The sequence below is a fragment of the Mirounga angustirostris genome, unplaced genomic scaffold, assembly GCF_029215605.1.
Source record: "Mirounga angustirostris isolate CCGP_5_RB_7025 unplaced genomic scaffold, mMirAng1.0.hap1 SCAF_1, whole genome shotgun sequence".
Lineage (NCBI taxonomy): Eukaryota > Metazoa > Chordata > Mammalia > Carnivora > Phocidae > Mirounga > Mirounga angustirostris.
The window spans coordinates 107,478,881-107,506,300 of NW_026991709.1; the positions used below are offsets into that span (position 1 = coordinate 107,478,881).

General features: G+C 36.9%; 1 long non-coding RNA gene across 1 annotated transcript in view; it reads right to left on the reverse strand.

Moving 5' to 3' along the window:
• Positions 1–652: 652 nt before the first annotated feature.
• Positions 653–27,420, reverse strand: part of LOC123863695 (uncharacterized) — a 117,326-nt gene continuing 90,558 nt past the window's right edge. Inside the window, exons 4-5 of the long non-coding RNA XR_010410010.1 lie at positions 4,026–4,137; positions 653–812 (exon numbers count right to left, since the gene is read on the reverse strand). This is a non-coding gene — a long non-coding RNA (uncharacterized LOC123863695). The remainder of the gene's footprint in view (positions 813–4,025; positions 4,138–27,420) is intronic.

The window sequence follows — 27,420 nt, forward strand, 5'->3', positions numbered from 1 at the left end:
CTCCCACCACCTCTGCCCCTCCTTCCACCCTCCCAGCCCCCACAAGTGCACGCATGGGCTCTCTCTATAAATTAAAAAAATATTTTTTTAAAGAATATAGCATTTAGGAGGACACGTGATGTGATAAGTACTGGGTGTTATACGCAACTAATGAATCATTGAACACTACATCAAAAACTAATGATGTACTACAGGTTGGCTAATTGAATTAAAAAAAAGAATATAGGTATTTCTAAAACACTCTGAAATTTTCTCACTACAACAGCATTTTACTATAGAAATTTCTGATAACTTCATATTCTAAGCAAAATTTTAAGTAAAAATCCTATGCACAGTATAGTCATGTGTATTAAAACAGACAAAATATTAAATATAGATGAAAATACAGTAGTCCCCCCCCTTATCTGTGGAGAATATGTTCCAAGACCCCCAGCAGATGCCTGAAACTGCAGATAGTACCAAAATATATATACTATGTTTTTTCCTATGCACACATACCTATGACAAAGTTTAATTTATAAATTAGGCATAATGAGAGATGAACAGCAGTAACTACTGATAAAAACAGAACAATTATAACAGTATACTGTAATTAAAATTATGTGAATTCTCTCTCAAAATATCTTACAGTTCTGTACTCACACTTCTTGTGATGATGTGAGCTGATAAAATGCCGATGTGATGAGATAAAGAGAGGTAAATGATGCAGGCAGTGTGATGTAGCGTTAGGTTACTACTGAACTTCTGACTATTCAATTCATCAGAGGAGGATCATCTGCTTCCAGACCGTGACTGATTGCTGGTAACTGAAACTGCAGAAGACAAAACCACAGATAAGTGGGGACTACTGTATATGAAAATAAGTTTAAGAGCATTTATATAGTCTCTTCTATGTGTCAGATACCTTCCTAAATACTTGAACACGTATTAAACCATTTCATCCCCAACTACTTTTTAAGAAGATTTATTTATTTATTTGAGAGAGAGTGAGCAAGGGGTTGGGGAGGAGCAGAGGAAGAAGGAGAGAGAAAACCCCAAGCAGACTCCCGCTGAGCACGGAGCCTGAGGCAGGGCTCAACCTCAGGACACTGAGATCATGACTTGAGCCAAAATCAAGAGTCGGTTGCTTAACTGACTGAACTACCCAGGTGCCCCCATCCCCAACTATTATAAGTTTGTTTTTTTTTTTTTTAAGATTTTATTTATTTATTTGAGAGAGAGAGAATGAGAGAGAGCACATGAGAGCGGGGAGGGTCAGAGGGAGAAGCAGACTCCCCGCCGAGCAGGGAGCCCGATGTGGGACTCGATCCAGGGACTCCAGGATCATGACCTGAGCCGAAGGCAGTCACTTAACCAACTGAGCCACCCGGGCGTCCATAAGTATTTTTACACATAATAACTCATTTAATCCAACAACACTATAAGGAAGCTATTGTAATCCAAATTTTATGGATGAAGAAATTAGGCCTCAGACAAAGAAATTTGCCCAAGGCAAATTTACCAAATGACTGGTAAGGGGCAGAACTGCTCACTTGGCAGACAAGTTGGTTCTATAGCTAATTTCTAAAAACAAACAAACAAAAAAAAACAAAACAGAAAAAACAAAAACTGAAGAAAAGAGAATATAAAGTTCAACTAAAATAGATTGGGTCATAACACCCCAGAGTTTGAGAATGACCTAGTCATGCATCTACGCATATACACTAGCAAATTAGATTAATCAAATCAGCACACTGTATAGGGAAAGGAACTTGCAGCCATCACATCAAATTCCCTCATTTTATCACTGGAGAAACTGAGGTCCAGAGACAAACAAAAATTTGTCCAGTATTACTAGGCTAATTTATAGTTTACTTGGCAGTCAAATACAGGCATTCTCTACTACACTCTTTCAAAATATCCTTAATCACTTTGAAGTAGATACTCCATGCTAGTTGCCTGTCATGTACAGGGCCCTTTTCTGAAAACCCTCAAGGGTCTTCATTCTCACAAAAACCTTCTGAACGAAGTTAGATGAAATGTGTTACACATAGATGATTATGGCTTATTCCACATGGCCTTGCTAGTCCAGGATCTTTGCATGACCAAAGGGCCTGTGAGGTGTTTATTACGAGAGCTGAGCCCTATAAGGTTACTCTCTACTGAAGACTAACTGGAATATCTCGGAGAGGGGGACTTTAAATGAGAGAAACAGACATAGTTGACAGGTACAAATGCAGAGGGAAACAGAAAAAGCAGAAGTTTGGAGGCACTAGATTCTCTTGAGTAAACCAAGGACTTGAGATCCAAATAAAAACTGGTATCAGAATAAAATGAAATAGGAATATGGAAGCAACATTGAAGGAACCAAGTCACTAGTCCTAGACTGCCCTACAGTCAATGTAGTGACTTTTATAATACTAGGGCAGGGTGCTTAAAGTGCAGACCCAGTCTAGCAGCATCAGAATCACTTGAGAACTGGTTAGAAGTGCATCAGGGCCCACACAGATTTACTCAATCCAAAATGGGGTGGGGTCCAGCAAACTGTGTTTTTAATAAGCACCCCAGATGATTCTGATGTATCATACAGTTCAAGAACCACAGCACTAGGTCAGCGACTATACCCTGAATGGTAGTCTGAATGACATTCCATTTCCTTACTTTCTTACTTCCCTAAATCCTTTAAAACAAAATCCTGTGTCCTGCAGTCACCCTGCAGTTTTTGTTCCTTGCAGCAATCTAATTAACACTCAGCTTCAAGTGTTGGAGAACTGTATATAATTAATTTTAATGAATTGTTTGAGCTTTAATTATTCAAATTATGCTACTCTTTTGCATATTAATTTCTTTTTTCATTCATTAATTCAGTAAATATTTATTGATTGCTTGCCATGCGGTAGACAGTACACAGCAGTGAATATACAAAAATTCCTGCCTTCATAGAACTTAGACTATGGGGAGAAGAAACAGAAAATAAACAGATAAATAAACCAAATAGATCAGATAAGCTATGGAAAAAATGAAGCAGTGATAAGGAAAAGTGATAAGGAGTTTAGAGCAGGTTTTGTGATTTTAAAAAGGGTGGACAGAAGTTAGTAGGAAGGGATCAATGAAGGGGGGGATATCGGAGGGAGAGACTATGGACTCTGAGAAACAAACTGAGGGTTCTAGAGGGGAGGGGGTGGGGGGATGGGTTAGCCTGGTGATGGGTATTAAAGAGGGCATGTATTGCATGGAGCACTGGGTGTTACATGCAAGCAATGAATCACAGAACACTACAAAAAAAAAAAAAAGAAATGTTACGGTTTTGTAATTTAAAAAAAATAAATAGAGTGGACAGGAGGGCATCTCTAAGGTGACATTTGAGCAAACACCTGAGGGCTATATGGGAGTAAGCCTTGTGGGTAATTGAGGGAAGGGAGATTTTAGAGGCTTGTAGGAACAGCAAGGAGGCCAGCATAGCTGGAGCTAAAGGAGTGATGAGAGGCGCAGCAGACAGAAAACCAGAGAGACTAACAGGAGGCTGGATGGTTTAAAAGTTTATAAGAGATTGTAAAGATTTGGGGGTCATTCATTAGTTTTATAAGGCATGGATATTTTATTTCTCTAGTCACATAAACTTTGGGGTTCTTTATTTGATAGGAATAAACTGCCTCGCTTGTTAACCAACATGCGAAGTATGTTGGTGCCATTTGGGAAGGCCAGATTGACCTACTAGCTTTAAGATCATAATTCCTAGCTGGCTCCGGAGAGAGTAATACCAACAGAGGGGTCTAAACCACTCTAAAAGGGAGAATCAAAAAATAAATCTCTTCTGGTGGTCTGGAGATAGATGAATTCTGTGCAGCATTTTGAATAAAGTGACCTTTTCTGAGGTGAAAATGACTCCACAGGGGAAACAATTCTCTTTGGGATAGTTCATCTTTAGGTTGGGAGGATGCATGTGGTACTTTGTGAAACCTTTTGTTGCCAAGCACATAGAAAGTTGCATGAAAATGTTCAGCTTCACATAGCTGTAAGACCTAAATCCATTTGAACAGATGTACCTGGAGACAGGAGTGATTGTAAATAGCACATTCCTTTATTGTACATCTTCTGTATGTTGGGGGGTCAGCACTGAACACAACAGACCGCAGTTCTGGCCACATGGAGCTCACACTACAGGATAAGGAGGCAGAAAACAACACATAAACCGTAAGCAGGCAAATTTCAGGTAATCACAAGTGGTATGAAAGGGAAGCAGGGCAAAGAGTGACTTGTAGAGGTTGTGGATTTCTACTTTAGATTAACTGGTCAGGGAAGCCCTTTCTGAAGAGATGACATTTAAGTTAAAGCCTAAAGGGTGAAAAGCCAGCCTTGCAAAGGCTGGGGGCCAAGAACAATTGGAATGGTTTATGATCCACAATAATCCTTAACATTTATATTGTGATCTGTGGCTCTCGCTTGTTTCACCTACACTGTTTTGATTTTTTTATCCTCACAATATTACTGTAGACAATGTACAGTTGATATTATTTGCCCTATTTTGCAGATGAGAAACAAGGTTTCAGAGAGGTCTAAGGGCTTGCCAAAGACAGGATCAGTTGATGGACCTTGGCAGGCATTCCTTCCTGACCCAGTTTGTTGCTACTGTGATTCCAAAGAAAATGAATATTCTCAAGTTGAGTGACACCAATGTCACACAGAGGACAGAAAACAAGAACAAAATTACATTTAGGTGTCAGTTATTTGTAAAAGATAAAATATAAGTAATTTTTTAACTATAGTTTTTAATTGCTCCTTATTTTTCATTTAAGAGCTTTAGTTTTGGTCATCTAGGTTTGAGGGGTGATAGTGTTCTCTTAAACTGCCTGAATTTGGGGGTGCCTGGGTGGCTCAGTCAGTTAAGCATCTGCCTTCAGCTCAGGTCATAATCCCAGGGTCCTGGGATCAAGACCCATATCGGGCTCCGTGCTCAGTGGGGAGTCTGCTTCTCCCTCTCCCTCTAGGTGCGCTGTCTCTCTCTTACTCTCTCTTAAATGAATAAATAAAATCTTTTAAAAAAATAAACTGCCTTAATTTGCATTTCCTCCTAATTTAAACAATAGATACTTGAATATTATATACTGGATGCTGAAGGATTTAATAAGATTTAAAAAAACAAAGATATAATCTAAACAAATTTCTGCTACATTTTGACCTTACATATTCCTTACATGCATGGATTTTCAGAATAAATCCATGTACAATTTCCAAATGTAAGGTTACCAAGGCAAGAATATATTTGACCAAAGGAGACCTTAAAGTTAAAAAGTTTTGAAAAATATAAACTATTATACTCTATTATTGATATTTGTATTAAGATCTATACAATGGTAAGCTTTTCTTCAATTCCTAGAGGCCGGTATCACAGGGAAGACTATATTTTTCCGTGGATTCTTTTGTTCCCTGGCATTCTGACATCAACAGTATAAATAACAAGAAGATTTTTTTCTAGCTATTCTAGAAATGTGTAGTTCTCTTTGTCATTTTACAATGATGAATTTCAGGGAATAAATTTAAGAAATATTCTTGTCATCTTTTCGTGAGATGAGAAAGCCTTTCTTTGTCTCATGGATTTTAGAGAACTACAATTGTAAGTTCAGCTTCTACGCACCACAATTAAGCGAGGAGTATTTCTAACACTTACTGAAACATAATATTTTGAAATTACAGGATAAAATGTGATCTCATTTAACACTAAAGCTGATTTTACCACAGTGCTCTCTATCAGGACATAATAAGAGCCTGTTTGAAAGTTACAGCACATGGCAGGAAGACAGAGGGATAAAGACAAACTTTGGTAGTATTAAAGTCAAGCAGCAGGTGCAAGTTGTGGCAACGGCAGTATCACAGTAAGAGAGACTATGTGCCAGCAGCAACAGTATACCAGGTGCCAAGGCTACGCCCTCTACGTACTCTATCTGACGTGATCCTAGCAACAATTCTATCACACAGGGACTTACAGAATCACTGCATCAGTTTTACATATGAAGAAACTGACTTGCAAGGATTAAGCAACTTGCCCAAGATCACATATTTATCGACTTGTAGAGCCAGATGCCATGCAGGGGAGCCTGGATCTGAAGCTGTCCCCTATTGTCATTGTATAGTAATTCTGTTAAGCATATATGGCTTATTTATATACTAGTGCAGCATTTGGTATCCTACAAAATACTAATGAAAGTAAATGGTATTTCTTATTAAAAAGATCCCATGGTCAAATGATCTTAAGAAACCCTGCATATTAAAATCTCTTCTTGCAGATTTACAATGCACATTATCAGATGGAGGCCCAAAGGATTCCTGCAGCAAATAATTCTGTTTAACCAGCATTTTCCAAATGTGTGTGAGAGTATGTATGAGTGTGTGTGCATGCGTGTGCGCTGTAACATTTCATGAATTTCTAGTGGAATATAGTTTGGGAAACACAACACTCTTAGATTTTTTTTTTTTTTTTGCCAATATTCCAGTACTTCAGATAGACTCAGGATAGGTATTAAAATCCAATTCAAAACTTGCCATTAAAAAAAAAATTATGGAAAATTTCCAACAGTTCTTCACCTATACCTATTGTCCCTACATCACCCACGTCCCATTTACCAGCATGCCAGACATACGAATGTATAATACTCTGTCGGATGTCTGCAAAATTGGGAAACACAGGACAAACTTATTGTTAAACAATGTTAGTTTGATTTTCACATATATTTTGTTGTCAGATGTATACTTCTGAAATTAAAGATATGAGTCTAATTGTTCATCTAGTATTTACAGACTTTTGAATTCCCTATATTACTATTGTGTATCAGATTACGCTAAACCGACAATTACTGTTAATCAAGAAAACATGGAAAATTAGCTTTATCAAAGCAAAACTTCCTCCGGTATGTAAAATGAGTTATTGTTTGTATTAGACATCTACCCATTGTGGGAAGTAGTCAAAAAAATGTTGACCTTCCTTGTTAGGCATGATATGGATATATGTACATCCTTCATCATCCCATACCTAACTTCAGAGCACATCTTTGTGCCCCACTCCCTTCCTCTCCCATGCATCCACTCTGCATCTGCCAGGAGTATCTTCATAGAATATCACATTAATTATAAACTTTCAGGCTCTGTGTTACCAAATCAACATCTCTCAAAATGAACTCCACAGAGTATAAGCTCCTCAAAATGCACTTGCTATTTTAACAAAGAAAAAGATTCCATTCAAGAAAGAATTATCTTGGATTAAACAAAATTAAACGGGTTCTTTTACTGTAAAATTTGTGAATTATGAATCTATAAAAGGAGGACATATTGTACAGAGTTTCTGGAATTTGCCTGACCATGAAGACCAGTTATCAAAGAGCATCTCATAGTCCAGAATTTTTTAGAAGTCATTTGAAGAACTGCTGACCTGAAATAAGAGAAGCAAGTTCTCTGGGGCACCTGGGTGGCTCAGTCGTTAAGTGTCTGCCTTCGGCTCAGGGCATGGTCCCAGGGTCCTGGGATCGAGTCCCACATCAGGCTCCTTGCTCCACGGGAAGCCTGCTTCTCCCCTCCCACTTCCCCTGCTTGTATTCCCTCTCTCGCTGTCTCTCTCTCTGTCAAATAAATAAATAAAATCTTAAAAAAAAAAACAAAAAAAAGCAAGTTCTTGGGCCTGGTTTCAAGGTCATTATTATTTGGCTGCATCCTATTCTGTTCAACCTTATTTCCCAACACTCTCCTTAATAAATCCTTCATTAAACTTCTCTCTTTACTCTATCTCAAATGTGCTACACTTACTACTGCTTTATTCATTCACTAAATATTTATTGAACATCTATTATATATTATGCACTATGAAACACAATGCCTGCCTTCCAGTGAAGGAAACAGACAAACAGGCAGGACTTGTGCATAAAAATGAGGGCTTTGCTGTTGGTGGCAATGCAAACTGGTGCAGCCACTCTGGAAAACAGTATGAGGTTCCTCAAAAAGTTAAAAATAGAACTTCCCTACGATCTGGCAATTGTTACTACTAGGTATTTATCCAAATGACACAAAAGTGCTGATTTGGAGGGGCACATGCACCCCAATGTTTATAGCAGTACTATCAACAATAGCCAAATTATGGAAAGAGCCCAAATGTCCATCAACTAACGAAAGGATAAAGAAGAAGATGTGATATATATACACAAAGTGGAATATTACTCAGAAGCCATCAAAAAGAACGAAATCTTGCCATTTGCAACAACATGGATGGAACTATAGTGAATTATGCTAAGCAAAATAAGTCAGTCAGAGAAAGATAAATATATAATTTCACTCATATGTGGAATTTAAGAAACAAAACAGATACACATGGAGGGAAGGAAAAATAAAATAAAATAAAAACAGAGAGGGAAGCAAACCATAAGAGACTCTATAGTTAAGAGAACAAACAGGGTTGCTGGAGGTGAGAGGGTTAGGGGGATGGACTAAATGGGTGATTAAAGAGGGCACTTGCTGGGATGAGCAATGGGTGTTATATGTAAGTGATGAATTACTAACTTCTACTCCTGAAACCAATACTATACTATATGTTAACTAACTTGAATTTAAATTTTTTTTAAAAATGAGTGCTCTGATGGAGGGGAATACTGGATTCAAAAGCAAGCACAGGCAAACATCTAGCCCAGCCTTGAGAAAGCTTCCCAGAAGACGTATCATCAGATGAAGAAAGATGAGTGAGTGAGCAAGGCGGGGATAACAGGAAACATTGTAGGCAAAAAGCATATGCAGAGAAATGAGAAAGACCATGTAGGATTGGGTACCATCATACGGCAGTAATGTACTCTAAGGGGGTGGAGTGCAGAGCAATAGGTTGGACAGATAGGCTGAAGGTAAATTTTGCTAGTCCCAGCATACCTTCCTAAAGAATTTAGAATGTATCCTATTTCATAGACAAAAGATTGGCAAAACCTTTTCTGTAAAGTATAAGAGTAAAAATTTTAGGTTTTGTGGGCCTTATGTTCTCTCAACTATTTAATGCCACCATTGTAGTATAAACGCAGTCATAGATAATAGGTAAACAAATGGATGTGCCTGTGTTCCAATAAAACTTTATTAAAAAGCAGATGGTTGGCTAGATTTGGTCGATGGGCTATAGTCTGCCTCACCCCCACCCCTCTATACTGAACCTTTTTTCTCAAAGTTTCATCTGAGGTCCAGCAGCAGCAGCAGCAAGAAACTTGTTAAAAATGCAGAATCTCAGACTCCACTGCACACCTACTGAATCATTTAATTGTACGTGCACGTTCAAGTTTGAGAAGCACATCTGGTAAACACTGAATGGTTTTAAGCATAAAATGATATAATCAGCTTTGTTCCAGCTGCAATGTGAATCTTTGGTTTGGTCAATGTGAATATTCTCCATTCAATATTTTCCATATCTGCAAACCCTCAATATTGTTCAAGCCCCAGCGTGAATCTATCTCACCTATAAAACCATTTGCACCCAACCTGAAATGATCACTTCCTTCTCTGATATCTTAGAGCACAAAAACATGTTTTATCACTTCATTGTTTCTGTGAATTTTCATAGGTCATAATCTGCTCAAGAATAAGAACTATATCCACACATCTGTATTTCCCACAAAACCTAACAATAAAATTCATGGAGTAAAAAATGTATTCCAAAAGAATGTGCTAGTTTAGTAATTGGTGTTGATAATTTAGACTAGGGCTACAGAGTTGTTAACTGTGGCACTGGTATTGCCTTGGGGGGCATGGTTTCATATTCCACAGAAACGAGCTATCACTGGGCTGGGAGATTCTCTAAAAAGTATACCTCTAAGCCATGAGTATTCTTAGATGCAAGAAGCCTAGGTCAGAGGAACTGTATGATTCAGAACGAACTTATCAGAAGTTTTGGCAGGGGAAATCAACTCTGAACAAGGGCATCACTTGTGGATATTTCTTTAACTCTTAAAAGTCTGATCTTCAGAAATATCCATCAGAACTTTGTTTCACCATAGCAGGAGGCCTGTGCAATTCCAAATCAAGGCCCTAAAGTGTGGCTGTGTTCACTTGAGGCATTTATGGAATTTGTTATAATCTTGTAACCATCAATCGAAGGTATCCAGGATTCCAGTGTTATCTCATTTTCTCCTGATTGGTGAAGGGGTGTTGGTGGCTAAGTTGACCCTGAAGCCCTCATTCACACAACCTGGGGTCTCTCTACATAAAAATGAACAATGAACTTTTAGTTCTTCAGGAAAATCTCTACACTGGAACACTCAAACTTAGGGCACTTGCTAACCTCCCTATTTCTGGACAGGTAAGATTACCCTCTGGGATAATTTACCAGAACCAAGGTTCTGGGGGCCAGGACTAGGGATGGAGTAGAATAATGCTGGTCCATGGGCTGTAGAACATAGAACCCAAGAGGACAAACTAAAAGAGAGATTATCTAAAGGTAAAACCAGAATCAGAATGACTCTTCTGTCCAGTACAAAAAATCCAGATAGTTACAGAAGAATGTGGAACCATATAGCAGAGCAAACACATGACTAAAGGAAAGTGGAAGGCAGAGCCAGGAATGATTCCCAGAGGTATGAGAATATAACTACAAGACTTTATGGAGTGCCAGAAACCTTTTTTGTGAAAGAGAAACTGTTACAAACAAGCAGCCTTTTGGAACAATAGGAGTTTGGTCTAAGTGGAATGTAGTTCATCTAGTTCTATAGATCAGAAGGTGGAGAAGAGGATAAATGTCACTCTACTTAACCCCATAGTTTCCTCTATATAATGAATATCACAATATTTTTAAAAACTTTTCATGAATGGTTTTGGGAAGATTTAGATTCATTAACTTTTAAAAGGAAACAGCTTTAAAATCCCTTTTCTGGCCCACTAAGACTTTCCTCAGGCTCATCTAGAATGAGGATTGGCCAATAGAAAAATCCCATGAGAACTGAATCTGGCAGCCACAGTTCAATTTAATGACTAAATATTATCAGGTTTTCTTCAAAGAAATGCCATTAGGGAGGCATTAGAAAAGCAATGGTTTAGCATTTCAGAAACTGTCTATGAAGATGGTACCATAAATTATAGTAATGAAATAAAAATTAACTTCGAGCACTTACAATATACTAAACCTCAGCACTCCATACAGATGATATCATTGTTTTCTCACAGAACCCTTTTAAGTGACAATGTACTCCCCATTTTATAGATGAGGAAACTGAGGTACCAAGCGACAGGTTCACACAGAGCCAATCTGACCCTCTGCTTTTAGCCAACACATAGAATGGCACCCCACCATGCTGTGTACTCAACAGCCTATAGAATCCTGTCTTCTTAAGTGATCATTTGTTCAATGTAAAAGAACATCATCAACAGTACAAAAGGTTATTTGAGACATTCCCATTTTATGAATAGTTTCACTGAAATAAAATACTTTTAGTTAAATTTACAAACTTTCCAAATATCAATTAGCTTTTTTCTCACAAAATCAGCCTTAGTTCTGAAATTTATAAGCTGGTTTGTTTTTGTGTTTATAATGCAGATAGGCCTAAATGTTTCTCTAAATATAACATATTTTCATCAATTATCTTTAGATATCTTCCTGGGAAAAAGAAGCTAAAAGAGTCTAATAATACTGAATTTAATTAGAATGCAATGATTTACAGAATATTTCAGCATTTTATCCCACAGTTTCTATGTGAATGTTTAAGACTGGAATATGACAAACCTCAATGAAAAATAAAAATGAATGTACTGAAAATACAGCAACTAAATGATATAGACATGGTAAATATTAACTAAAGAAGCTCATTTTGAACAAAATGAAAATGTTTTATTCCCTATAGAAATCTATAGGGAAAATGGTTGAGAAAATATTTTATTTATTATTATTATTTTTTTTAAGATTTTATTTATTTGACAGAGACAGACAGACAGCGAGAGAGGGAATACAAGCAGGGGGGAGTGGGAGAGGGAGAAGCAGGCTTCCCGCCGAGCAGGGAGCCTGAAGTGGGGCTCCATCCCAGGACCCTGGGATCATGACCTGAGCTGAAGGCAGACACTTAACCAACTGAGCCACCCAGGCGCCCCAAGAAAATATATTATTTATTAAAGAAAGTGACTATTTTTAAAATTTATTTTTTTAGACGGGGGGTGGGGTGGGCAAGAAGAGAGAGAATCAAGCCAGCTCCATGCCCAACATGCAGCCTGACACAGGGTTCAATCTCACAACCCTGAATTCATGATCTGAGCCAAAATCAAGAGTCTGATGCTTAAGAAACTGAGCCACCCAGGCATCCCAGAAAATGACTGTTTTTTAGCAGTATATATAAGTTTACTTAAGTTATCCTTAAGAAACATAGAAATTACAAAATTCTGTGTACCTATTCTGATTTACAGATCTTGCTTGGAATGAAAAAAATAAACCTACTTTAAAACAGCTCATTTTCTTATTCCTTTCAAATCACTCTCCTTAATTGTATAATCCATCTTTTACAAACTGTTTTACTTCCATAAACTCTGGATGTAAGAGAAATATGGATTACTAAATACTTTTACTATAAGTATGTATACAAAGTCCTTGGAATATTTTGAGCTTTCAAGATGAATAACTAAGTTATTGAGTATAAACTATGTCATTGGTATTTGTTCTTTTACACACATTATCAAAAACTGTGTGATGCATATTGCTATCTCCATTTTATAGATGAGAAAGCCAAGTGATTTACTCAAGGTCACACAGCTAGTAAATAAAACTCAAATTACCACTTGATTCTCCTTCTTCAAATCCCAAATATATCTGCATTCTTATTGACATCAAGAAGAAATCTTATATCAAATAGATCTACAAGAATCTAGAGTAAAATGAGAATGAAGTCAGGAGAAATGGTAATGATTATAATGATGTTGATGCTATTTAAAAGGTTATTATATCCCAGTCATGAGGTTAAGCATTTTATATGCATCATTTCATTTAATCTTAAGAATATTATATGAAATAAGTAGTTTGACTATCTCCATTTTATAAATAACAGAGACAAAAACGTTAAGAAACTTGTCTCACTCCAAAATTAAATATCTTAATCTCCCCAGAATCAGACATGAAAATGTACAGGAAGATTTGTCAAATTAATTTTATATAGTATATTATAAACCTATTAAATGTATGGTTATGAAGCCTAATAATGGAAAATGCTTGTAATAGAGTTGGAAGTAGAATATACATATCTGAATATACTACATTATTATAACTATATGAAAACAGACTTAATGAAGGACTAGAAGTAGAAACATATATTGTTGGAAGAATTCTAAAATGATCTCCAATGACCCATGCCCTTGGTGAAACTATGAATATGACAAAATTTCACTCTTATGATTGTATTATGTTATATGACAAAGGGATTTTTGTAAATGTAATTGAGGTTCCTAATCAGTTGAATTCATCAAAAGGAATAGTATTCAAATTCATTATAATAAGATGAGCTCTTAAAAGCAGGTCTAGAGACAGAAGAGATTCTCCTGATGGCCTGGAAAAAGCAAACATCTGTTTGTGAACTGCCTGCGGAAGCCATGTGGCAAGAGCTGTGGGCAGCCTCCAGTAGCTGAGAATGGTTTCTGGATAACAGCTAGTAAGAAAACGGTAATCTTCATCACAGAGCCACAGGAACTGAATTCTGACAGCAACCCTAAAGAGCTTGGAAGAGGACCTTGAACCCAAAATTAGAATTGCAGGCTGGGACAAAACCTTGATTATAGCCTTCTGAGACATGAACAGAGAGCAGCTAAATTGTCCCCAGACCCAAAACTGTACAGTTTTCTTCATCTGTAAATGGGGTTTAAAATAGTATCCAATTCATAGTGTTGTAAGGATTAATTAGTTGATTGATGTGAATTACTTGAAATAATGGGTTTGAATTATATATTGTCATATAGCAAAATACACCCAAACTTAGTAGCTTAAAACAACTACTATTTATCATCTCACAGTTTCCAGGTGAGGAATCCATATGTAGTTATCTAGATCCTTTAGCTCAGAGTCTGTTTAAAGGCTGCAATCGAAGTGTTGGCCAGACCTGGAGTAAAGGCTTGGCTAGGGAAGAATCAGCTGTCAAGTTCGTTCATGTGGTTATTGGCAAGATTCAGTTCCTCTCAGATTGTTGAACTGAAGAACTTAGTTCATTCTGGCTGTTGGCTGGAGGCTACCCATAGTTCTTTGTCACATGAGCCTTTCCACAGAGCAACTCACAACATGGCAGCTTGCTTCATCAGAGAGAAGAAGCAACAGTGTGAACACAATGGAAGTCACATTCTCTTTGTAACCTAATCTCAGAAGTGACAGCCAAATACATTTGCTGTATGTTCTATTCATTAGAAGAATGTTAAAAAGTCCAACCCATAGTTAAAGGGGGGATTACACAGGACATGAATGCCAGCAGGCAGGAAACATTAAAAGGCATCTTGGAAGGCTGATGCCTGAAATAGTAGTTCTCAATAAATGGTAACTATTATTGGTATCATTAAGTGCTTTTTAAGAATAAGCTAAACACAAAATAATAATTGCAAGATAGCCTAATGAATGTTTATTGAGTACTGTATGATAGACACTATTTTAAAAAGTAAGATACAAAGATGAAAGGGGCATGGACACTTATTTTTCAGGGAGCTCACAGTCTAATGGGGGAGAAGAACTTCCATTTAATGTGATGGAAATAGGTATAAGATTCAGTGGGATTACAAAGAAAAGCGTAAATGGTCATCTTAAGGAATGAAGTGATGCTTGACTTAAGTCTTGAACAATAAGTAGGTGTTGACAAAATTGGGAAAGAGCATTCTAAGCAAGACAGATATGGATAAAGACAGGAAGGGGCAAAAGAGCATGGCACATTTGGGGAAATACTGGTTGCCAATATGACTGGAGAGTACCAATAAGTAAGTCTACAAGGAAAACATAGATTTCCAGATGACAATTCTTTCCAGATGAAAGAATTATGGTTTAGCTTTGAATGTGAAATATGAAGACTCAGAGGTGGGATGTCTAAGCATAGAAGCTGAAGAGGCACTCACATACAGGTTTCTAGTTGAAGAGGGATATATCTGAGCTGGAGAGGTAGACTTCAGTATCATCAGAAAGTAGGTGTTAATTGAAATCCTATGAATAGATTAAGTCACCTGGAGAAAGGTTATAGCATAATTAAAGAGTAAGCCTAAGAGGAACCTTAGGAAATCAATATTTAAGATGGAGGATAAGAGCACAAGAAAGAAGAGTAGTCAGAGGGGTAGAGAACAATCAGGAAAGCATGATGTCTTAGCAGTTAAGAAAGTAAACATATTCAAGAAATGGAAAATGGTCAACAATGTCAAATGACACAGAGGGGTCAAATAAGAGTGACCAAGTAAAATGTGGATGGTCAAAAGAAATCCACTCAGTTGGCAAGAAGAAAAAGGTCAATTATCAATTCTTACACCCATCAACCCTCTATGATCACTTTTTAAAAGACTTATTTATTTATTTTAGAGAGAGAGAGAGAGAGAGAGAGAGCCCTCGGGTGGGGGAGGGGAGAGGGAAAGGAAGAAGCAGCAGACTTCCTGCTGAGCATGGAACCCAACGCAAAGCTCTATCTCACGACCCTGAGATCATGACCTGAGCCAAAATCAAGAGTCAGATGCTTAACCTACTGAGCCACCCAAGTGCCCCTATGATCACTATTTTTACCCTTAGTTTCCAAATGTATGCACTGAACTAGTAACTTGCCAAATATCACACAGCTGGTGGGTGGTGGAGCCAACACTTAATTCCACAGTTTACAGATCCCAAAGCCTGTTTTTGAACTCTAAACATAAAGTTTGGGTAAAGCTATTACAGTGGTGATGATGGCTCTCAAAATGATAGGTCTACATCCTCATCCTTGGAACCTGTGAATATTACCTTATTTGGAAAAAGCATCTTTGCAGATGTACTTAATCTCAAAATGAGAACATTCTGGATTATCCAGTAGGCCTCAAATCCAATGACAACCGTTCTTAAAAGAAACACAAAGAGGAGAGAGACACAGGGAGTAGAGGCATCCATGTGAAGACAGGGCAGAAGTTGGAGTGACACAGTGACAAGACAAGGGATGCCTAGGGACACCAACATCCGGAAGAGACAAGGAAACATGCTCTCCTAGAACCTTTAGCAGGGAGCACAGCCCAGCCTACATTTTGATTTCATAGTTCTAGCCTCCCAAACTATGAGAATAAATTTCTGTTGTTTTAAACCACCAAGTTTGTGGCAATTTGTTATCGCAGCCTTAGGAAACTAACGTAGTTGGTATCTTAGCTTGGGCTGCTATAAAAAATACCAAAAACTTCGTTGGCTTATCCAAGAAGAGAAACTTACTTTCTGACAGTTCTGAAGGGTGGAAGTCTAAGATCATGGTGCCAGCATGGTCAGATTCTGGTGAGAGTCCTTTCTGAGGCAGTAGACAGCAAACTTCACCTTGTATCCTCACAGAAACAGTGAAGAGCTCCTTGAGGACTATTTTACAAGGGCACTAATCCCATCAATCCAGCCTCTAATCTCATGATCTTATCACTTCCCAAGGCCCTACATCCTAATACTATCACACTTGGAGTAGGATTTCAACATATGTATTTTGTGAAGACATAACCATTCAGTTCAAAACAGCTGGTAATGGTGTTTTTTGTTTGGTTTTTGCTTTTGTGTTGTTTTGTTTTGGCCACATTTTAGAAGAAAGAATCATTGCCAGGAAAAAGGAATTCCACTAATCAAATGAACCATTTTAAAATAAAAACTTGATTATTGCTATTTAAAAGACCATTACTATGCACATTCTTTAGAGAATCAAAGGTGCTTTTATCATTTGAACTCAATATCTATATCACTGGTGTAGCAAAACGTCCTAATAAATCATCAAAACATCAAAACAATAAGCTTTCAATTAAAGCTTTTGATTATAATAACAAATGCTTCCAGAAAAGCAGAATATTTTTAAAAATATTTTAGTACTTTATAGGAATAATCAACTGTGTCTTCTTAAATCAGATTTAATCAAAAATTTTCCAGAAAAATTATTTTATTCAACAATATTGAGATATTCCAGCACCATGCAAAACTGACTTAGTTTGACTATTAGAAAGTATGTTGGTGATCTAAATTAAGAAGTAGTAAGTGGTGGTCCTCAACCAAAATTTTCCCAATGACTCAAACTCAAGATTTCTAACATTTAATTTTTCAAGTTTATCACAGCTTCTTTTTCCTGTGTCAATATATTTTCATTGGTTGGGCACCAAAGATACATTATCTTCTCCAAAGGTATTTTAAGAGTACCTCATTAGTACTCTTTTCACCAGATTCATAAAAGATAAATGATTTTACATTGTTTATGTGGCTTCATTCTCTTTTGCTATTTGACATTACGACAGATCTTGATTTTAAATACTATAATGCACTCAACATAATTATGCCCCATTTTATAGTTTGCTACATTATATTTGAAAAGTACATTATTCATTGTAGTCTGAAAACTTTTTATGGGATAAATGTGAATGTATTTATTTGGTTAACAATGCTTCAAGCAAAGTAAAGATAATATTAAAATTGATGTTTCCTCTGACTGCTAGAACACACACATTATGGCAAACATAAATGAAATTACTTATTCTGAAGTCATTACACTAATTTTATTAGTACATTATATTAATATACGATAGTATATTTGTATATTATGTTAATATACTATATTTATTAGTATATATACTAATTTTATTTAGTCATGTTATACTAATATCCAACAAGTATGAGACAAATATCAGAAGTCAGATTTTATTTTATTGCAACATAAAGTAAAAAGGAATAGGAGATGGGGTTAGTGCATGAAAAATAAGTACATTTTTACCCTCTTAAGGCAATTTCAAGACAGTGTAGTGTTAATGGAAAGACTATGAACCTTTTTTATTCAAGCAACTATGATTTTCAATTTCTGTTCCATCACTAACTAGCTGAGTGATACAGCATTTGGTAATTAACTTCTGTGAGACTTTATTCTTACCTGCATAATGGGAGATTCCCTACCTTCTGGGCCATTGTGAAAATTAAATGCAGTAAATGAGTAAGGTATTAATAGTGACTGACAGTAAATAATCACTACATGATTGATATTGTTATTGTTGTTGTTGAATATACCTTTAAGATTTGAAGTGTTAAAAGGGGCAAATGCATGATTTGTGAATCTTCCTAGATACGATATCATTTCGTTTCTTAACATCTCTTTTCAGATTCTTCTACCATTTCTTTGTAAATTCACCTCACTGCTTATATGTTCTACCACAGAGAATCACAACTTTGAGATATCTTATATAACTGACTGTATCATTATCATGTGGCTTCTTAATGTTTTTTATTTATTTATTTATTTTTATTTTGATGTAGTGTTCCATGATTCATTGTTTGCGGCTTCTTAATGTTTTTAGGCAACCAAGCTCACTAAGGAAACATGGAGTCCATAATGAATGAAGAATAACATACTTAGGAAATGCTTCCATAGATGTTTTCCTTTTATTTGATGTGAGGTAATGATAAGTTTTCTATACCTCCTTGTGTACAGTAAAGTATGCAAACATTGGAATACAATTCAAAGTCTCATTAGCAGAGTCAGATGTAGCACCTCTCCTTTAAAACAGATAAATAAGTCAGAGGTTTTAAGTTTGGGAGATTTCCTTCTTTTTTCTATAGTAAAAATTATTCTTGGGATGCCTGGGTGGCTCAGTTGGTTAAGTGTCCAACTCTTGGTTTTGGCTCATGATCTCAAGGTCGTGGGATGGAGCCCTGCATTAGGCTCTGCACTCAATGCGGAGTCTGCTTCAAATCCTCTCTCCCTCTCCCTCCTGCTCACTTTCTCTCTCTCTCTCTCAAATACATTTAAAAAATCTTAAATATATATATATTCTTTAAAAAAAAACTAATTACAGGCTTTGGTACAAGGTAGTATCTTTCTTCTCTCACAAAAAATAACTGGCAAACTCATATAATATCATCTTTTCAGGTGCACTATCTATTGTCATATTATAATGTTGACAAATATTCAAATTCCTCCATAAGAATAAGAGAGAATAGAAATCTACCTAGGCTGGGGTTCTGAGAGGCCAGCTTAAATGAGGAATAAGGTGGGGCCAGGCCCACCCTGTGTAGCAAGGAGCCTAGGCAGAGGTGGAGGCAAGATTCCAGGGAGGAGGGCAGCTCAAGAGCCAAATAAAATACCCACAGAGATAATCAATCCCAAAGGACCAAGGCAGAGACATGAAAAAAAAAAAAAAGGTTTCAGGGTACTAGGTCTGTAGATAGAGCTAAATATATAAAGAGGACAGATAAAAAGATGAGCCTGATATATAGACCCAATAGGTAAAAACAGGGACTTTTTTTTCCAGTTATCTGTGGTCTTATCCGTTCACATGAATGGAGCCATTAAAGGTGTCAAATCAGTCCAAAGAGTACAACCAGGAATGACCATCACTCCCTCAAAAGCTCACTTCCCAAATGGTGGTTTAAAAGGGGGCCTTCAGTTCTATCTTCACCAAATATTCTTTGAGCACTTGTATGGCAGGATCATCTATTAAGTGACTTTCATTAGTCACTTCAAGTTGACAATAAAATTTTCCTTTACTAAAAATAATAGTAGGGGCGCCTGGGTGGCTCAGTCGTTAAGCATCTGCCTTCGGCTCAGGTCATGGTCCAGGGGTCCTGGGATCGAGCCCTGCATGGGGCTCCCTGCTCAGCAGGAAGCCTGCTTCTCCCTCTCCCACTCCCCTTGCTTGTGTTCCCTCTCTCGCTGTGTCTCTCTCTCTGTCAAAAAAATAAATAAAATATTTAAAAAAATAAAAAATAAAAATAATAGTAATATTATTCATTGCTATATCTGGAGCAGAAAACATATAAATAAGCCTATAATATTACTTCTTATCCATATACCAATATGCTAGGAAACATCAAAGACTACTAGAGTGTGTGAAAAGGACTCAAGGGCCAACTTTAAGAGGTCACTAGCTGAAGAAGAAAAATTTGAGTATCAATAAAGAAAATTATAATTGACAGAAAAATTAAAAATTTTTTATCCATAAGTTTATAATAATATATTTTTTAAGATTTTTTTTTTAAGATTTTATTTATTTGACAGAGAGAGACACAGCGAGAGAAGGAACACAAGCAGGGGAAGTGGGAGAGGGAGAAGCAGGCTTCCCGCGGAGCAGGAAGCCCGATGCGGGACTCGATCCCAGGACCCTGGGACCATGACCTGAGCCGAAGGCAGATGCTTAACGACTGAGCCACCCAGGCACCCCATAATAATATATATATATTTTAAGATTTTATTTATTTATTTGAGAGAGAGAGAATGAGAGAGAGCACATGAGAGGGGGGAGGGTCAGAGGGAGAAGCCGACTCCCTGCGGAGCAGGGAGCCCAATGTGGGATTCGATCCAGGGACTCCAGGATCATGACCTGAGCTGAAGGCAGTCGCTCAACCAACTGAGCCACCCAGGCGCCCAATAGTATTTTAAATATAATAAGAACAGGTCACCTTTAGAGGATCATAGGATACTAATTCATTATTTTGAAAATTGATAAACAAAGGGAAAGAATCCAGAACTTTTTCTGCTGTTTTAAAACATACTATACCCCAGGATAATACAATAGTTGATGAGGGGTTTTCTGTTTATAATTATCACAACTAATAAATGAAGATGAACTGACAGATTTTTGTAACCTCTAGTGAATTAATGGATCTGAGAAGTGAGCATCAGTGCTAAGGGCATTACAAAAGAGACACATCCCAATACTATGCATCTCCTGATGGAAATACACATCAGCTATGCAGTATTTAAAAAAAAAAAAAAGGTGAACCTGAATCTTACCAAACCTCTAAATCTAACTACCAATTCACAGAGGACAGAAAAACTTATTTGACAGCATATGAAGCAATCTGATATACAAATTTTAGACTATGAAGAAGATCTACAAGACAAAAGATGTGTTTCTTCAACAAATAGACTTCAAGGACAGAAAAAAAGATTGAGGGAGTATCTATGGATTAAGAGATATTTTTTTTTAAAGATTTTATTTATTTATTTGAGACAGAGAGAATGAGAGAGAGAGAGCACATGAGAGGGGGGAGGGTCAGAGGCAGAAGCAGACTCCCTGCCGAGCAGGGAGCCCGATGCGGGACTCAATCCAGGGACTCCAGGATCATGACCTGAGCCGAAGGCAGTCGCTTAACCAACTGAGCCACCCAGGCGCCCTATGGATTAAGAGATATTTAAGAGACATAGCAACTAACCTAAATGCATAGATCTTATTTGGATCCTGATCAAACAATCTGTTAAAAAGAAAGTAAAAATGGGGGGGTGGGGAGAGAAAGTATTAGGCAATTGGAAAAATATAAATCCAATCTATGTACTTGATATGATAAAATTTCTTGTTAATATTTTTTATTTTAGATGTGATAATAGTATTGGGATTATGTTTTAAAAGCAGTCTTTAGGGGCACTTGGGTGGTGCAGTGGGTTGGGCATCCAACTCTTGGTTTTGGCTTGGGTTGTGATCTCAGAGTTGTGATCTCAGGGTCATGAGATCAAGCCCCGATTTGGGGTCCGCACTCAGCTGAGTTTCCTTGAGATTCTCTCCCTCTCCCTCTGCTCCTCCCACTTGTGCTCTCTCTCACTCTTTCTCTCTCTAAAATAAATAAATAAATCTCTTTTTTTAAAAGCAGTCTTTATTCTTGAGAGTTACATACTGAAATATTTACAGTTTTGCAAATCAGAGTTGTCCAATAAATAGTGGTTATTACTATTATTTGACCAAGGAAGCTTCCAAAATTAGTACTAAAAAAGGACAAAGCAGAATCTTCTTGGAAATGTGACAAATTGAGATTATACCAGAAGCATCATCACTGCACACAATAGAGAAGTAATTCCCCCCAAAAGGAAAAATTGGGGTATTTCACCATAGGTAGAACAATGCTGGGTAGCAAAAAAACAAACATCTACCATATGGAGAAAATAGGAAACTTTTGTGTTAAGCCTAGTATGTGACTATATAAAATAAGATTCAGATAGAGTAATATTGCCTTTTATAAATTTCAGTTACATCCTAAATCACAGCTAAATTTCTACCCATGCCTTAGCAAAGCATTAATCAGACACTCACGTACTTTGCCTTTTTATCCCCTGTATGCATGTGTGTATGATTTGGTTAACAGTGTAAAATTTACCCCAAAAGTAACATTGAATCAGGTAGTATCCTTTTAGCTTTGACAGTAAGCTTGTGTATATGGATTATTTATGTGTTGACAAAAATGAACATGTTGAGCTAACATTTTGATCTAGTATGATCCATGTATTTAAGAAGAGAGAAATGTATCGTTGTGTCACAAATTAACTTAAGTATTAATTTATTTAATGATCCTGAAGTATGGGAACCTAGATTTAGACAGACTCTGTGGCAGCTTAATAGCAAGAAACCAATGAATGAAGAAGATTTTCAAAATAATGGTCTTTATAATGGCCACCATGTTGTTCTTGGCTTATTTTCTTGAGATTATTATAGTCAAAAGTGTCACTTGGCTTCATATCTTGGTAAAGGGCTTTCTTCACTCTCATTCTTCTTGAGGTATAATTCAGAGAAGAATGATAACCTATCTTTCTATACGGTTTTTATTATTACTCAACAATACAGAGGTTGCAACAAAGATCTAGTTTAGAGTTACCTCTCTCTTAAGTGTTGAAAAACTATAGGGAATAAGTCCCCTTTAGAAGTAGTTGAAACGTTTATAATGATGAAACAAAATAATTTAAAATTTTTTTTATATGCATCTGAATCACTCTGAGAACTTGTAATAGATGTAGATGCCTGTGCCCCACCCCCAAGAGATTCTGATATGTTGTGTTTGGGTGTGGGGCAACTTGTGAATTATTATAAGGTTCTCTGGTTGATTCTGATACACATAAAAGTTGGAAAATCACTTGAATAAAATATAAATCAACATGTGAAAAAACCCTAAATTTATACTCAAAGACAGAGTATATGTAATCATGATTAATTTTAGTCAGATGTCACAATTTAGAGTTTCAAGTTGAGCTCTTAAAAATAAACATCATTATCTTCTTTCTAATGTCAATTTGAGAATGTGTCAATTTCTCACAATTTATATAAACTGAATAAAATTTCACTGCCAAGATGAACCATGAGAGATGATGGACTCTGAAAAACAAACTGAGGGTTCTAGAGGGGAGAAGGTGGGAGGATGGGTTAGCCTGGTGATGGGTATTAAAGAGGGCACATTCTGCATGGAGCACTGGGTGTTATACGCAAATAATGAATCATGGAACACTATATCAAAAACTAATGATGTAATGTATGGTGATTAACATAACATAATAATAAAAAAAATTTAAAAAAAACTTCACAGGATAATGTTACAGGATAATGTTTTGAATGGTATGCTTAATATCATAAATACATCCCATTAATGAAAGACCACAATTTACTCTGCTGTGCACATACAAAACATATCTGACCATAATGAAGAAAATCAAAACTTAAATATTTTAAATTATGTTCATACAATGACTTACAACATTCTGTTCTGGAAAACATGTTGACTTTTTTTAGATGGTTAAGATCTCAAAAGCTCTCAGTTTCTTTCAGAAGGCAGTCTGTATTAGAAAACATCACTACAGGGGCCCATGTTGGGTGTACAGGTTACTAAAAATACATAAACTTTAAAAAAAGAAAAAAGACCACCACAGTGATAATTACATTGGCAAGGATCAAGTGTAAGTTTCTATTTACTCAAAGCCTCATTAAAGAATTGTCCAAAAGGTATAGGAGAAACTTGGAGTAAATCAGTTTATAAATGCAACCCATTAATTCAGCAGATATTTATCAGACTCTTCCTTTCTCCAAGCACTGTTCTAAATCCTTGATATACAATGATGAATAACACACAATATTGTCCCCACTTATTACACAGTGAAGAAGGGAAGACTTCTGTCTAAATAATCACTGTATGATATATAAATACTATGACAGAGGTACAGATCCAATGCTGTACAAGATGGAAAAGAGGTGCTAAGATTTTCCTGGAGGTGAGGAAGGAACCAAGAAAGTTGGCTAGAATATGGAATAAGTAGTAGAAATACAGTGGACTATAAAAGAGTCAATGGATTTCACACTTCAAACAATTCAAACTTACACATATTTTTAGAAAGATTATTCTGGCAGCAATGAGGAAATGAATTGGAATGGGTAAGACTGAAAACAGGAACCCAGGAAGAAAGCTATTTTAAGAGGGGAGAATTAGACCACAGACAAGTGAACGGAGAGGGAAGCTGGACATGAGGATATTTAGAAAGTAGAATTCAGGAAACTTTGTGAGTGATCAGAAAGGAGGTTATGGAGTAAGAGAAGTGATTAGGCCAGTAGTTCTTAAAGCAGGGTACTTGGAACAGAAGCAAAGGCATCTCCTAGGAACTTTGTAGAAATATAAATTCTTTGACCTCACTCCAGACCTTCTAAATCAGAAACTCTGGATATGGGGCCCAGCAATCCGTGTTTAACAAGCCCTCTAGGGGATTCCAATGCATGCTAAAGTTTGAAAAGCACTTGAAGCTATTGGTTCCCAAACACAGCTGCATATTGGAATTGCCTGGGAAGCTTAGAAAAAGAAAATTCCCACCCCAGAGATTTTGGTTTAATTGGGCCAGACTCTCACCCACATATACCAGGATTTTTAAAAGTTTCCCCCCAGGTGACTTCAATGAGTGCCCAGTTATGGTAGACTCTTGGTTCTAGTTGGGGAGGCTGAGTGGATAGTGTTGATACTCACCAAGGAAAGGGGGAAGGTTTAAATGAAAATCTGATGCCATTTTCCCAGGCTGTTGTCTGTTGAATCTCAAAATAAGCACACCAGACCTTTATCTAGCTAGCTTTTCTGTAGTTTACTGTAGGCAAACAGACCAGCATATCAAATCTTCAAAAGTTCTCATAGCACCCTCTTCATTCTCTGAATCTTTTCTTAAACTAATTTCCAGAAGCTCTAATGTCCTTCTGTTCTCCTCCCCTTTTTATTACAAAAAATGGAATTCATCAGTGCTCCCTCTTCATTTAGTCTACATCCTTAATGTAGTGGTTAAGCGCACAGGCTACCTGGGTTCAAATCCTAATTTCACCACTTACTAGCTCTGTGGCCTTATGCAATTTACTTAACTTCTCTGTGCCTGTTTCTTCATCTTTAAGTGGGAATAACCATAGAACCTACCTCTTAGGGTTGACTGAAGATTGAATGAATTACCAATTGTAAAGTTCTTGGAATAGTGCCTGGCACGGTGCTGTGTGTTTGTTAAGTATAAATCTTAAAAACTGGTATGGAATATTTGGTGTGAACCATGAGGCATTCAAGGGCTCCCTAGAAGGAGGGAGGTAATTTGCATCAGGTGAGCCTCACCTGGGCCTCCAGGAGACACATACATTATAACCCCTGTAACTAGAATGCCAAGTCCTTGAAGAAATGCATCATGATTACTCATTTTTGTATCCCCACTTCCTAGCACAATGTCTGGCCCACAGTAATTGCTCAATAAATATTTGTTGAATAAATAAACTAATGATGGATTATTCATTTCATTCATTGATTTTTACTCTATATAGAAAATAAGATCTCAAATGATATCTTCTAAGAACAATAAACAGTTTTGAGATGGTGGTTTAAGCCAAAGCATCCCTAGCTGGAGGCAGAAGAGAAATAGGACTGACTACATTACACATCTTACCTCATTCAGATCTAGCCAGAAAATCAGGTGGGTCTGGGCCTGCAGAAAAACTTATTAGAGATGCTGGGAGGGGCAGAGGCAGGGAAATGAAGTTGGATGGACACTAGGAGTGGAAGAAGAAGAAAAAAAGACTTAGAGCACCAGACATTCATTTCTGAAGCAGTTTCCATTGGCCTAGCAGAAGAACTGGGAAATTTCAGAATCTTAAAAATGCTGCCAAAGAGGGCACCTGGGTGGCTCAGTTGGTTAAGCGACTGCCTTCGGCTCAGGTCATGATCCTGGAGTCCCTGGATCGAGTCCCGCATCAGGCTCCCTGCTTGGCAGGGAGTCTGCTTCTCCCTCTCCCACTCCCCATTTGTGTTCCCTCTCTAGCTGTGTCTTTCTCTGTCAAATAAATAAATAAAATCTTAAAAAAAAATGCTGCCAAAGAAATTAAAGCATTATTTAATTCTTGATGGACTTAGAATCAGGGCCAGCTCTACCATTAGCTAGCTCCTGACCTTGGATGAGTCACTTGCCTCTCTGAGCCTCAGTTTCCAACTCTCCAAAATAAGGCATTGACTAATGATCCAAAAGGTCCTTTGCAGCTCTATAGTTCTTTGATTGTAACAGCAGATTGAGAATTTAAGCTCTTCCAAGGAAAAATAAAATACTTTTCTTTTTAATTCATGAAGCTATTGCAGAGACCCTATACCTCTTTTCAGGGTATAATAATACTGTCTACTCTTAAAATCCATTCATTCTGTCTTTTAGGCTTTTATTTATAATGATATTTATAATGATATAATGATATAAATTTTATTTATAATGATATCCAGTTTAGGATAATTACCAAAAAATAGAGCTTAATGCACTAGACCAAATTTATTTTTAACTTTGAGTCACCCATCACAACTCTGTAATAGCAAAATGCTATGAAAATCCTAACAGTCTCTAAAGAGTCTTTGTAAAAACTAGCTTGAAAATATCATGATACCAGTTTAGTTCTTGAACAATTTATTGGTAAAACTTAAAAGGCTGTACCCATCATCTGGGTTATAGTTGCTCTCTAGACTTACAAAAAACAATTCAACCACTAACTCTGGATAGGTAAGAAGAATGAGTCATGATTCTATGACTTTTATGCTTAGATGCAAATTGCACATAGCACATCTAGGGATTTGTGTCAAACTCAGGTTTAAATGGTGGAAACTGATTTATCTATTTACTTGGATTACAAAGTCTCAGTGCCTCTAGGCAATCAATCTTTTTGCAGAAAGACATCAGTTAGTTGAGACTTTTACCAAAAACCTACTATGCCCCCAATGTGCTATTCTGATTATTCTTAAATAAAATCAGGTTGGCAAAAAATTTCACCATACTAGGGATCTTGATAGCTTCAGAGAAGTACTTCATTAGATTCTAAAGCACTCAAGCCATACCTCCAAAGCACAGACAAATCTCCAGAGTCTCCTTTAGAAATTACTCACAACCCAGCTACTACTGGGGCTATAAAACGTACAGCCTAAGAACCAAAGAGTTAAGGAAGAAACCAGTTATTTATTCTGCTAACTTCACAAGGAATATTTTCCATGTTATCAAGATCTCTAAAGCCCCATAAAATATCACGTTCCTGTCAACA